The sequence below is a fragment of the Bos indicus x Bos taurus genome, chromosome 17 (assembly GCF_003369695.1).
Source record: "Bos indicus x Bos taurus breed Angus x Brahman F1 hybrid chromosome 17, Bos_hybrid_MaternalHap_v2.0, whole genome shotgun sequence".
NCBI classification, from domain to species: domain Eukaryota; kingdom Metazoa; phylum Chordata; class Mammalia; order Artiodactyla; family Bovidae; genus Bos; species Bos indicus x Bos taurus.
In genome coordinates, this window is record NC_040092.1 from 61,517,846 (window position 1) to 61,530,873 (window position 13,028).

General features: G+C 41.4%; 1 long non-coding RNA gene across 1 annotated transcript in view; it reads right to left on the reverse strand.

Moving 5' to 3' along the window:
* Window positions 1-11,865, reverse strand: part of LOC113875160 — a 68,497-nt gene extending 56,632 nt beyond the window's left edge. Inside the window, exon 1 of the long non-coding RNA XR_003506175.1 lies at window positions 11,775-11,865. This is a non-coding gene — a long non-coding RNA (uncharacterized LOC113875160). The remainder of the gene's footprint in view (window positions 1-11,774) is intronic.
* Between the last annotated feature and the right edge of the window lie 1,163 nt (window positions 11,866-13,028).

The window sequence follows — 13,028 nt, forward strand, 5'->3', positions numbered from 1 at the left end:
CCATACATGACTACTGGAAAAACCATAGCCTTGACTAGACGGACCTTTGTCAGTAATGTTTCTGCTTTTGAATATGCTGTCTATGGTTGGTCATAGCTTTTCTTCCCAAGGAGCAAGGGTCTTTTAGTTTCCTGGCTGCAGTCAGCATCTGCAGTGATTTTGGAGCCAAAGAAAATAAAGTTTCTCACTTTTTCCATTGTTTCCCCATTTATTTTCTGTGAAGTGATGGGACTGGATTCCATGATCTTAGTTTTTAGAATGTTAACTTTCAAGCCAGGTTTTTCACTCTCCTCTTTCATCAAGAGGCTCTTTAGTTCCTCTTCACTTTCTGCCATAAGGGTGGTGTTATCAGCATATCTGAGGTTACTGATATTTCTCCTGGCAATCTTGATTCCAGCTTGTGCTTCATCCAGCTTGGCATTTCGCATGATGTACTCTGCATATAAGTTAAATAAGCAGGATGACAATATACAACCTTGACATACTCCTTTCCTGATTTGGAACCAGTCTGTTGTTCCATGTCCAGTTCTAACTGTTGTTTTCTGACTTGCATACAGAGTTCTCAGGAGGCAGGTAAGGTAGTCTTGTATTCCCATCTCTTGAAGAATTTTCCACAGTTTGTTGTGATCCACACAGTCAAAGGCTTTGGTGTAGTAATTAAAGCAGAAGTAGATGCTTTTCTGGAACTCTTTTGCTTTTTCTATGATCCAACGGATGTGGGCAATTTGATCTCTGGCTCCTCTGCCTTTTATAAATCCAGCTTGAATATCTCAAAGTTCTCAGTTTACATACTTCTCGCTTGGATAATTTTGAGCATGACTATATTATTACCATGTGGAATTAGTTCATTTATTTATTGAGCACTTACTTTGTGTCATACTACAGGCAATAGGGAGATGCATGTGAATAAGATACAGCTCCTTTTCTCAAGGAGTTTAGCTGTGATCTCTACACCCTCCATTCCATGCTAAATAAATGTCCAAACTTCTTTGTTTTCTTCACCAAATAACTTCTTGATTTCTGGCACTCCCTTAAGGATGGTGCTTTTCATGTGGTTCTCCTGAGTACTATTCATCAAGTACTAAGTTGGTATTCTTGGCTCCCTGTTGCTATTTCCAGAGAGTTACTCCCCTGATATGTTGTAAAATCCCTTCTTGTTATACAGGTGGAGCTGCTGGATGCCTTCTACCCATCTCATCTCTGTGGTCTTCCAACCATTCCATCAGGCTTATGGATACATGTGACACCTGCTTCAAATTCTTCAACTTTACCTCAAGCCCTGTCATCATCTCAGGTATCTCTGATGGTCACAAGAGTAAGCCAGTGAACTCCCCAATCCAATGACTCATTGCTCTCTTCAAACCCAGTGGCTACTGCCTTATGCTTCATTCATCAACATCTTAGGCATCTTGTATTGCCTGTATCTACTCTACATACAAACTGTTAAATTCTAATATTCTGTAGCTGATGACTCCACCCTTATGGCAGAGGGTGAAGAGGAACTGAAGAGCCTCTTGATGAAGGTGAAAGAGGAGAGTGAAAAAGCTGTCCTAAAACTTAACATTCAAAAAGCTAAGATCATGAAATCCAGTCCCATCACTTCATGGCAAATAGATGTGGAAACAATGGAAACAGTGAGAGACTCTTTTCTTGGGCTCCAAAATCACTGCAGATGGTGACTGCAGCCATGAAATTAAAAGACGCTTGCTTGGAAGGGAAGTTATGACCAACCTAGACAGAATATTAAAAAGCAGAGACATTACTCTGTCAACAAAGGTCCGTCTAGTCAAGGCTATGGTTTTTCCAGTAGTCATGTATGGATGTGAGAGTTGGACTATAAGGAAAGCTGAATGCCAAAGAATTGATGCTTTTTAACTGTGGTGTTGGAGAAGACTCTTGAGAGTCCCTTGGACTGCAAGGAGATCCAACCAGTCCATCCTAAAGGAGATCAGTCCTGGGTGTTCATTGGAAGGACTGGTATTGAAGCTGAAACTCCAATACTTTGGCCACCTCATGTGAAGAAGTGACTCATTTGAAAAGACCCTGATGCTGGGAAAAATTGAGGGCAGGAGGAGAAGGGGATGACAGAGGATGAGATGGTTGGGTGGCATCACCGACTCACTGGACATGAGTTTGAACGAGATCTGGGAGATGGTGGACAGGGAAGCCTGGCATTCTGCAGTTCACGGGGTCGCAAGGAGTCAGACATGACTGAGCGACTAAGCAACAACAACTCTGTAGCCACAACCTCCTGTCCTTCATCATTTTTCTCATGGTCTCTTTCCTGTTAAACTTTATTCTTTTGACTTCACAGAAATCTCTAAGCTCTCAGTGCTTCCATATTTTCCCAGGTGATTAGACACTTGTTGACTTTATTTTCCTTCTAGACCAGACTTCTTTGTTGATACCCAACAATTTTGGTAAAGTGTAAAAGTATAGATGGTTTGGAGATATATCATTAAAGGTGAGAGAGGGAGAGAGAATGAGGCAGAGGCAGAGACAAAGGGATAAAGAGAGACAGAGACAGAAAGAGACAGAGATGGAGAGAAAGACCTGGTGGAATGCTAATGGCTAGAATAAGTGGGCCCCACTCTAATCCTTTTAAATTTACTTCAGAATGTAAGAGTTACTTATCTCACTTAAAATGTTGGTTATGTCACTCTTTGGCTTGAAGTTCTTCAATTGTCCCCCATCAGTTATAGAACTGAATTCAGGCTTCTTAGTCTGGCTTCTAGGGCTGGTAATAATTCAATCTTGCCTCCCCGCCAACCCCACCCAGAATCATTTCCCAGTACTTCTTACTTCTCACATGATGCAGTTTGGAGGCTCTCTGCTTCTGCCTACAGTCTTATTTTCTCTTCTTTATGTAATCCCTTAACGAGGTCTCTCTCACCCCTGCTCCCGATGGACTCCTAAGTATATTTCAAGGTTCACCGAAAGCCTGACTTCACTCTTAGAGCCTTCATGGCTTCCTGTGGCTGGAATTTCTGGGTCCTATCTTCAAGGCACTTCCTTATTTTGTGTACACTTCTAAAATCGTACCACTGTTTATTCTTATTTTTTTCCCCATGTATCTTTAAGATAGTGCAGAGTTTTTCAACCTCTTTCCTGTAGGGTCTTTCCAAGTCATGACAACCCTAAACATCTCCAGATGTCCCCAGGAGGACAAAAATTAGCCCCAGGTATAGTATAAACCACTCTAGGGCTGTGCCTTGTTTTCTTCACCTTATTAAACTTAGGAACTGCCAGAGACCTTAGCCTGTACCCTACACTCAGCCCATGCTTAATGAATTGATCTGAATCACGGAAAATATGTCACTGCTCTAGCAAAATGCCAGACAGCCCAGGCGGCATCAATAGCATTCTTTCAGTTCTCTCTAAATAAAGATATTTTCTAGTTTAACATGATGTTCCACTGCTAAGGACAGAAGTATTCTGAGTTTTCTTTCTAAAAGCAAAGGGCATATTTGAAAAAGTTTTCTGAGTGTCATGGACCAAGGCTCTTCTGACTGTGTAGCTCCTGAAGCCTTGCAGGCTCCTCCACCCCTCCCATCCACTTCCTCACCCTCCTGAATCCCTTTCTGCCCACCCCTGTGCCTCCCTCCCCAGCGCTCATCATTCAGTGCTCCTCTTCCCCACATGGCACTAGGGTGAAGCCCCTGGGTAGGTGGCACCTACAGCTTCTCAGAACCAAGCACCAACAGAGGTGAAGGGCCCAGTGGATGACCACCAAGTCCATGGTCTGTCTGCTTCCTGGCCCAGGGCATCTGGTTCCTTTTTACTGGGCTTTTATCTGTATTTATCTTTTCAACCAAATGAGTTTAAATGTCTTTGTCTTTTACTACTGAGGTGGCCTAGATCCCCTTTCTGTCTTCATGTGACTTCCTAGTCCAGCCCATTTTCTTCTCAAAGAGAGGGTTTACAAATACCAAGAGATGGGAAATGGACTCTTTCTAGGAAAGCTGTGTGAGCTTAGCTTGGTGAGTAGAGGGAAGACTCTGACTTCCCAGCACCACAGGGTAGGGCTCCAAGAGGATGTTTTATATTTAAAACAGAAGGTAAGGTAAGGCTTTTCTCCCACATGCCAAATGGCAGGCCTCATGTTCTTTCGTTTGCATAATAAATTATGGAAAAGGAAAGAGACTCTGGAAAACCCAGCATGGTCAAACCAAATGGATAATGTTTTTTTCCCTAAAAGCAACTATACAAATTAGAAGATACCTGATGGGCCATTTGAACAGAGCAGTAATATCTTCACTCAGTTGTGTCCTTTCGCTTTCTCTGCCTTAGACTTTGTGAAAATACGAAGCACTGATTTGAGGCTCTAACATTTAAAACTGTTATGGCATGGGACTTCCCTGGTGGTCCGGTGGCTAAGACCCTGTGCTCCCAATGCACAGGGCCAGGGTTCTATCCTTCATCAGGGAACTAAATCCCGCATGAGGCAACTAAGACCTGGGGCAGCCAAATAAATGAATAAACAAAACGATTATGGCAGACATCGTAGATTGGATGTCCCAATTACCATACCCAACACCATCTTCCCTTCACCTGCCTGTAACTTAGAAATTGCCAAAACAGAATATTCATTTTCCCAGCTTCCCTTAAAGCTCACATGGGCTTCTCACGTGGTTTTGCCGACTAGGACAGAAGGAGAATTTTGCAGGGGTGGGGATTGGGGGAATCCTGGGAAAGTGCTTACCTTCCTCATTAAAATTAAACTATTTCTTTCCCTTGTTTCTGCTGGAATGTGGATGTGTTTCTGGAACGGCACTCATCGTTTTGAGACTGTAAAGCATCTCTTGCATCACCAGGCAGCACCACCAGTTTGCTATGGGACAGAAATGAACCTGTTTCTCTAACCCTTGTAGACCACAGTTCTGCTGTTCACTGCCGAAAGCACTGAGAATAAAAGTAGCTGTTTATCCTCTGATCAATCATCATACAAATAAATGTTGGTTATGCCCATTCTCTTTTCCCTATGCACTGTCACCAGAAACTCACGAGGATACAGTGAGGTGAGTCCAAAATCTACCTGGCATTGAGCATAAATCTAAACCAATGATGATGTTCCAGAAGGCAGGTTGAACATCTAAATGATAAGTCGCTTTCTTATCAGTTCAGTTCAGTCGTTCAGTTGTGTCCGACTCTTTGCAACCCCATGAATCGCAGCACGCCAGGCCTCCCTGTGCATCACCAACTCCCAGAGTTCACTGAGACTCACGTCCATCGAGTCAGTGATGCCATCCAGCCATCTCATCCTCTGTCATCCCCTTCTCCTCCTGCCCCCAATCCCTCCCAGCATCAGAGTCTTCTCCAATGAGTCAACTCTTCGCATGAGGTGGCCAAAGGACTGGAGTTTCAGCTTTAGCATCATTCCTTCCAAAGAACACCCAGGAATGATCTCCTTCAGAATGGACTGGTTGGATCTCATTGCAGTCCAAGGGACTCTCAAGAGTCTTCTCCAACACCACAGTTCAAAAGCATCAGTTCTTCAGTGCTCAGCTTTCTTCACAGTCCAACTCTCACATCCATACATGACCACTGGAAAAACCATAGCCTTGACTAGACGGACCTTTGCTGGCAAAGTAATGTCTCTGCTTTTGAAATATGCTATCTAGGTTGGTCATAACTTTCCTTCCAAGGAGTAAGTGTCTTTTAATTTCATGGCTGCAATCACGATCTGCAGTGATTTTGGAGCCCAAAAAAATAAAGTCTGACACTGTTTCCACTGTTTCCCCATCTATTTGCCATGAAGTGATGGGACCAGATGCCATGATCTTCGTTTTCTGAATGTTGAGCTTTAAGCCAACTTTTTCACTCTCCTTTTCACTTTCATCAAGAGGCTTTTGAGTTCCTCTTCACTTTCTGCCATAAGGGTGGTGTCATCTGCATATCTGAGGTTATTGATATTTCTCCTGGCAATCTTGATTCCAGCTTGTGCTTCTTCCAGCCCAGCATTTCTCATGATGTACTCTGCACAGAAGTTAAATAAGCAGGGTGACAACATACAGCCTTGACGTACTCCTTTTCCTATTTGAAACCAATAGTTCACATTTATTGAGTGCTTGGGCTTCCCTGGTGGCTCAGATGGTAAGGCGTCTGCCTGCAGTGTGGGAGACCCGGGTTTGATCCCTGGGTTGGGAAGATCCCCTGAAGAAGGAAATGGCAACCCACTCCAGTACTCTTGCCTGGAAATTCCACGGACTGAGGAGCCTGGTAGGCTACAGTCCATGGGGTGGCAAACAGTCGGACATGACTGAGCAACTTCCCTTTCACTTTCTACTATATACTAAGCACCCTTGAAGTGTGGCTGTAAATGAATTAACTTATTTAGTGTTTGTAAGAACCCAATGAGGTAAGTATCAAGTTCACAGTCATTTAGAGATGAAGCAATGAAGACACATAATAACTAATTCAAGGTTACTCAGCTAATAAGAAGCACAACACTGTTATCAATATGGCTCAGACTGAACCTACAGCATATATACCCTGAAGAGAAACCAAAAAACAGAAGCAGTGGTGTAACAAATTCAGTAAAGAGATTAAAGTGATCCACATTAAAAAAAAAATTATTAAAAAAGAGAAAGGTGATTCTGCCCACATCACTTAGAGAAAATATCCATTTAAATTAAATAATATTAAATTATTTATATTTAATAATAATAATAAATATCAATAAGAATAAGGATAACCACTAAATTTTATCAAGGGCTCATTATGTGTCAGTGGAGAAGGAAACGGCAACCCACTCCAGTATTCATGCCTGGAAAATCCCATGGACCGAGGAGCCTGGTGGGCTACAATCCTTGGGGTAGCAAAGAGTCAGACACAACTGAGCGACTTCTGTGTGTGTGTGTGTATTATGTGTCAGGCACTTTGCTAATTGTTTTTATGGATCTTTTCTATCACTCAGTCCTCCAAACAGTACAGCAGAAATGAGGCAGATAATCTGCTGCCAGCCCCAAAGCCATGCTTCTGCTTCCTCCTTGCTGTCTTAGTCCCAGTATCCTCCCCTGTGTTTCCCACCCTCATGCCAGGAGCTCAGAGAAAATGGTACTTCCTCAAGCCCCAGTGGTGGGAGCTTGGCCTCTGTCAATTATCCCTTTTGCCAGCAACTGATTCAAGGCAGGCATATTCTACCTAGAGAAGCAGTAAACCAAGAGAAAGGAGAGGTGGTCTTCTGGGCACTTCCGGGAAAGATTTCCCTCATTGGTCAGAAGATGCATCAACAGGAAATAGCCATGTCAAACCAGGAACTGCAGCCGTCAGCTTGGGACCATTAGTTGAGAAGCCTAGATACCAAGCCATTTGCTAAGGATGGCAGAGAAAAAGATAGAAAGGAGCTGATCCGCCCCCCGCTCAACCCGGCCCAACCCAAGACAGTGCTTGCTCACTGTGAGTAAGCCCTAAAACTGCCCTCCCTCTGGATTTCCTGTTCTATGAAATAACAGGTTTTACACTTTTTACGGTATGCTAAATAGCTCCTATTATTATCTACCCACTTTAGAGAAACTAAGGCATGGAATTTAGAAATCAGTATTCAAACCTAAGCAGTCTGTTTGCAGATCATCAGTTATTTTCTTTAAGAAAAATAATAAAACAAAATACCATCATGTCCTAAACTTGCCAACTTCCTCTGGCTAGTCACAAAAAAACACTTTTTTTTTTTTGTGGTAACTTTCAACTTTTTACTTTGTTTTGTAATGTAGTCGATTAACAATGTTGTGGTCATTTCAGGTGAACAGCAAAGGCGCTCAGTCATGCATACACAGGTATTCATTCCCTCCCCAACCCCCTCCCACCCAGGCTGGCACATAACATTGAGTAGAGCTCCATGTGCTATACAGTAGGTCCTTGTTGGTTATTCATTTTAAATACAGCAGTGTGTACATGACCTTAAGACAGAAAGAGACTCGCAGACTTAGAAAATGAACTTATGGTTGTTGGGGGGGGGAGGGTGGAGGGCAAAGGGAAAGTTAAAAACAAAACAAAACAAAACAAACACAATTATTTAAATACCCCAGTAAGAAATGTTCAGAAGTGAATGTCTGAGCTATCACCCTGTTAACCTGCCCAGTTGAATTTAGATTAGCAGATCATAAAGTGCCATGAGGAAAAACTTGGACTTCTCTGAATTAGAGCATGAGATCTAAAATCTTCAAGGAATGTGTGTGAGACAATGACCTTCAGAAGAAGTAGCCAGATAAAGGTGAAAAGAACTGGGCAGTTTTTCCATGCCCATGATCCACCAAATTCTTCCCTCACACTCCCCAGATCCTTTTAAACAATGGGAAACACGAGAAAGTCCCCAAACATGGGAAAATTTAACCTCATCTCTCAATGACTCAGTTCTTCTAGTACTGCTGTGCTTCCCTCCACTTCTCAGCCTAAATCTCATCCCTTCCATAGGGCTCAGTTTTAAAACCCTCACCTCCCAGACCCCCATCCCCGGCCCACAGTTGGTTTCCTTCTCTGTTTGATTCTGGTAGCATTTCATCTGTATCATATGCAGAATTTTATCGTGTTACCCGGCTTGATATTAATTTTATTTGGATATATAAGTCTATGCTCAGCTTCTTTTCTCAGACTATAAATGGAATTAAGGGAAGACCTGTGTTTTATTCGTGATTATAATCTCCAATGTCTCTAAAAAATGCTTTGCACTAGGAACCTCAAGGAGTGATTCAAACTTTTTAAAACTCAAAAATCAGCCTCATGAATCCTCTAGCATTCATGGAGTATCTTTATGAATAAATACATAGTTCATTATTTCTGTAAGGAAGCCATTCATTATTTTCTGATTGATATCTCTGAACTGTTACATTTTTGTTTTAACTTTAGAGATACTAAGGGAGACCAATTTTACAAAATACTATGCTATATAAAATTAGGATTTTCTTTTTTTTTTTTTTTTTGGTAATGTACATTTTATTTTTTGTTATTATAATGGATACAAAACAGTGCTTCATTGTACCTCATTGTAGTTCTATTTGCATTTACCTGATTACTTGAAGTTGAGCATCTTTTCTTAATTTTTTAGTTTTATTCTGTTTCTTCTTCAGGGCAACACCTGCTCATGTTGCTGGCCCATTTTTCTGTTTGGTTACTTTCCTTTTTCTTGTCCATCTTTTTAAAGGAATTAGTATATCTTAAACACAAGATTCAACTTAAACATTCAACATGTATAACTGACAAATAAATGTTGCCTAAAATTAGGATTTTCTAAAGACCTGGCCAGCATTTATGCTTCCTCTTTTCCCGTCTTCCTGGCCCTCTCATCTCTCCATTCAAAGATGCAAGAAAGGAGACAAGTACTGGTGGTGAATAGAGGGGATAAAAGTCCTTTCAGGACTGTCCTAGGGCAGGTGGTAGAAATCAGCTGTCTCCTGACAGTAGTGCTCTGACAGCACAAAGAGGTTGGGAGAAGTGCTCAACTGTCAAAGGAAATCATTTAAGGAGCAGGGGCTCTGATTTCAAACCTGGACAGGTGAAGCTTTATGGTCTAATAAAGTCAGCTATCGAAGAGAAAGATCATCACAGTTAATAGGTGCAGAGGCAGAAGAGCCTAGCAAGTGATGACAACTAGAGCTGACCTGACCATAAAAAGCAACTTTTCTAGAAACAGTGACCATCAGTCTGGTCAATTTTATAAGTCATATTAAAATCCACTTATATTTTCACAGACCACAGCATTCTTCCGTGAACACCATTTCTTCTGGACTTGGAGTCCTAGGGCTTTCATACGCTTCTGCCACTGTGGTCCGTTCCTACTGGCATTGTTGGAGGGTGGGAGGAAAGATCTAGAGAGCACCAGGGAGGAAAACATCTACAAACTGAAATACCCTCTGTGTGTCAGAGGTGTGTACATGCAATCCTAGGACACGGTGTCACTGGCTCCATTTCACAGATGACACTGTTGGGCCCATGAGTTCACATGCTTTCACCACAGCATGAATTGTGTGCTGGAAGCATCAGAGCCTCCAGGTAGAGAAGGTCTGATCACAAATGCAAGGATGATGAGTGCCATTTGCTGAGCAGAGTAATGTATTCAAATGATTCAAAACTTGACAGCCTTGCTTTTGCTATTTGGAAAAAAGTGAAGAAAATAAATCTTAACCAATGTGTACATTTCATGGCAAAACCAGTAAGAGGCTAATGCCGAAAAAAGATCAAGTCAACAAACAAATATAGCTAGGATAGATACCACTGGGCCTCAAAATTTTGAGCAAACTCAAACATGCAAATGGAGAGCCTTTGGTTAATATTTACCCTTGTCAATAGCAACTCCTAAAGAGTGATGCTGATCAATTACAAGCGTGAACAACTAGAACAGAAGAGATCCAGAGGAGACCTTCAAAACTTACTTCCAAACTAGACAAGCTTGTGGAACCTAAAACAAATCCATCACTTGAGAACAATCTATAGGAAAGTTCATCATTTCTATAAAGGGGTGGGGTAGGGAAATTATGATTTTTTTCATTTAATAAGAGATCTCTGAAGTGAGAAATAGGTAACATGGAGAAAAGTAAACAGTGTGTTTAATCCGTCTAAAAGCCTTTGAGCAAATGAATGGTGATGAAGTTTCAGGGGAGCCATTGGAACTTAGAGAAGAGAGGATTGGGTGTGTTTAGTTAAATCAGCAACTCAACAGCCAAGGAAACTGGGGACTCCAAATTTTAAAGTATGAAGAGATGTTGAAATTCACTTAATTCAACCCTTAATTTTATAAAGTTGGAGGCCACAATCCAGAGATGGTTCTAGAATAACAAATTCTTCACACCTTGGCCAGTGTTCTCCTATGCAACAAGCTTCTATAATATATCCGTTATACTCGGTTATAAAATACATACAACATAATAAACTATATACTCACTCTCCAAAAGTGGCTGTAGATTAGAACAAAAATTTCCTCAAGCTTCCCTAGGCCCAGATCGGAGCTGCCTTCAACATGCAAATACTGTATTATGAATACCAAAATGAGGTTATTCTAAAAGAGAACTCCAGAGCACATTTAAACATCATCAAAAAGTGCACAGAAAATATGCCGGAAGATAGATTCTCAATCTTTAAATAAAATATTGGTCCCTCTGCAACAGAAATAGAATTCACAATTTTCTTTATTCTTGCTCAAGAAAAAAATAGAAAATTCCTAGATAATTTGGGAGATCGGATGCAAAATAAAGGCAAGTTCAATTCTCCGAATTCTCAGTTCCTCACTAGAGGAGGGAAGCTTCTTCACACTTTAGGTGAGTTAAGGACAAATAAAAGGAAGTATTACTTTATAAGAAAATAATAAACCCATGGAGCTCATTACCACAAAAGAGGTACAGGCAAGGAATATAAATGGATTCATAAAGGTTTTGACCAAATTTATGAATGTCAGAGCCATAAATGGCTACTGAGAGTACACCTAACCTTTAAGGTTAATGTCAGGGAGGAAAACCACGTCCTTTCCTGGCAAATCCCTTGAGGCCTCTGTTGTCGACACTACACAGGGTTGGATAGAACAGCCGGCTTGCCCAGCAGAATTGTTCCTAAATTCATTTTAACAGATTGGGTATCTGGGCCCATGAATGCCCATCTCTTCAACAGAAACATAAATGAAAAATGTTCCATTTTAAACGTGAAGCTTAATGAAATACTGCTGTTAGACTTTACCATTTAGGTAACCAGAGTTAAACAAGAGGAAAGACTTGAGTTTGAGGGAACCAGAAAGAAGCCCAGGTTCAAAGCCAGACTGTATGGGATGGGCCCTCATGCACATTACTGACCTTTCTGGGCTTCGCTTTCTCACTTGTGAAATGAGGAGCATCACATCCGAGTAATAGGCATTGGGTCAAGACTTGTATGAGAAAATGCTCTGTAAACTGAAAACAGTACATATTATTACAGGATGGATAGTCAGTTTGGAGTACATCTCAGTCATCTGGGCAGAGGGTTTGTGAAATACATGAAGACAGTAATCCTTGCTTCATTTAAGAGAATTGACAAGCATATACAAAAAGTACTCAAGACACAAGTCAAATGGAACTCCCTCAGGCAGAGTTTATTTTATAAAAAATATTTATTTATGTTAGTATTTATTTTGGCTGTGCTGAGTCTTCGTTGCTGTGCACAGATTTTTCTAGTTATGCCAAGCGGGGGCTACTCCCCAGTTGCAGCGTGTCGGCTTTTCTTTGCAGGGGCTTCTCTTGCTGCGGCTTGCAGGCTCTAAGCACTTCAGTAGCTGTGGCACAGGGGCTCAGTTGCCCCCAGGCATGTGGAATCTCCCCACACCAGGGACTGAATCCACGTCCCCTGCATTGGCAGGCAGATCTTAACCACTGGACCACCAGGGAAGTCTCAGTGATCCATTATCCTCTAAAGTTTCAGAAAACTCTAGTAATATCCCGGATAGAGCACTCGAATTATTTATCTGCTTACTCACCTGTGTCATTTACCTGTGAGCTCCACTAGAACAGAGACCTTGTTTTATTAATGTCTGATCCCTGCTATTTATTATAGCCCTGGTATATATTTGCCAACAATAGACATTGAATAAATTCTGTAATGTGTTACTAATCCTTTTATTTCTACTTCACAATAGTGAGGAAAAGAAATGATCCAACTATAACATGCAATAAATAGATAGTGGCTAAGGTAAAAACACCTATTTCTGCTTTATTGACTATACCAAAGCCTTTGACTGTGTGGATCACAATAAACTGTGGAAAATTCTGAAAGAGATGGGAATACCAGACCACCTGACCGGCCTCTTGAGAAACCTATATGCAGGTCAGGAAGCAACAGTTAGAACTGGACATGGAACAACAGCCTGGTTCCAAATAGGAAAAGGAGTATGTCAAGGCTGTATATTGTCACCCTGCTTATTTAACTTCTATGCAGAGTACATCATGAGAAACATTGGGCTGGAAGAAGCACAAGCTGGAATCAAGATTGCCAGGAGAAATATCAATAACCTTAGATATGCAGATGACACCAACCTTATGGCAGAAAGTGAAGAGGAACTCAAAAGCCTCTTGATG